Source organism: Pteropus vampyrus, unplaced genomic scaffold (genome assembly GCF_000151845.1).
Source record: "Pteropus vampyrus isolate Shadow unplaced genomic scaffold, Pvam_2.0 Scaffold59, whole genome shotgun sequence".
NCBI lineage: Eukaryota > Metazoa > Chordata > Mammalia > Chiroptera > Pteropodidae > Pteropus > Pteropus vampyrus.
The window spans coordinates 6,767,585-6,769,283 of NW_011888840.1; positions in this window are offsets into that span (position 1 = coordinate 6,767,585).

Here is a 1,699-nt window from a genome sequence, read left to right on the forward strand (position 1 = left end):
CATAGTTTTCATTATTGGGAAGTGAAAGCAGTAAGCTTAGCAACCTCAAGAGAAAGAAATACACTTTTGCCAGGTGATCAGAGACTAATCAAAGATGTAGGTCTAATAACAGAGACATGCTCAGGGTACAGTGGCAACTGAGGTGATAAGGAACTTACTCAACCCGGAGAATTCAGGGAGAGTTGGGAAGGGTTGATGGGAGCTGGAAGAGGCTTTCCAGGAGACAAACTCTCAAACCTCAGTCCTGAGGGATGACTACTAGTTTCCTAGGGAAAAGCATCCAGGCAGAAGTCACCCTGTACACTCCCCTTAGCAACTTTATTAATAATATACATAAAAATTGATAAAGTCAACTTGATATCCAGATAGCTAAGATTTATAATGCCACATATGAGGGATTGGGGAAATATTCTAAATGATCTGATTAAGATTATGAAATCTTAATGCCGGTAAGTTAAATGCCATCTAATCTTTCTTATTTCACAGATAAGAAAAGAAATGGAGACCAAGAAATGTGAAGTGATCAAACATTTATCAAATAATACTCTCCTTGGAGATATTAATAATCTTCTTCCATAATCCTAAACACCCAGGTGCATGGAGTAATACCCATCCAACCATAATTTCAGAAATCAATAAAATAACTGCTCCAAGAGAGACAAGTTTAGTTCTAATCAAGCCTTTTCCAGCCAAAGAAGATTTCTAAGAGGTAGATCCATGCGCATTCTGAAAAGATTGAAAAATGATAGTAGAAAAAATGTCATGAATTCATTCAGCAAATACCTCATGCACATACACTATGGGACAGGTACAGGGCTGGGGAGATGGAACGGGTTACAAAAATAAAGAAGAGGTTGCCTCTGCCCTATAATAGTTACTGAAAAATTACCTTTAGATAGATTAAAAATTCTAAAACCTAGGGCCTGAAACAGAGAATACTAGGATTGAGAGTAAAGTTATATTACAAACACAATTAATTCGTTTAACTCAAACATATCAGAGAACAATTCGAACATGCGTGTACATACATATGACATAGGGTTACGCTTATTGACCCCAATTCGGATTTTTGGGATGCCGATCCCAGCCCCATTGAGAACTAATTGCATGACATGTGACAGATCATTTAACCTCCTCTGCCTTAATTCTCACATCTTGGAGACAATCAAGTGCATGTGTTTTATAATGGCTGTAAAGGTTCAATGAGATCATGCACAGGAAGGGTTTGGAGCAGGTCGCAAGTGCTCATGAGTGTTTGCCCTCACAGTAGCAGGTGGTTCCCTAAGCCTTTCTCAGCCCCAGCTCGTCTCCCTGTGTGTGGGAATCAAACCCTTGTACTGTGATCTTGGGGTCCAGCACCCTCCAGCGCAGCCACCACGTGGTCTAGGTCTTTCTGACAAACGCAAGTTCCCCACTGAGGGCTCTTCTTAGAGTCTTACTGCCAGTGAGCTGTCACTCTTAAGGTCTGAGGAATAACATGATGGCTGGGACAGGCCCTGGACTAGGAGTCAGGATTTATATTCCTGTTCTGACTCAGCCTGGCCACTTTCCGTGATCTGGGGCAAATCAGTCAACTCTGTGTCTCATTTTCTGCTCCTATAAAATGTGGATGATATCAACCACTATGTCTCTCTCCTGAGGCCTTTGCCAGGATCAAACTAAAGAAAATGTGCTTTGAAAATAAAAGATGGAAATTAGG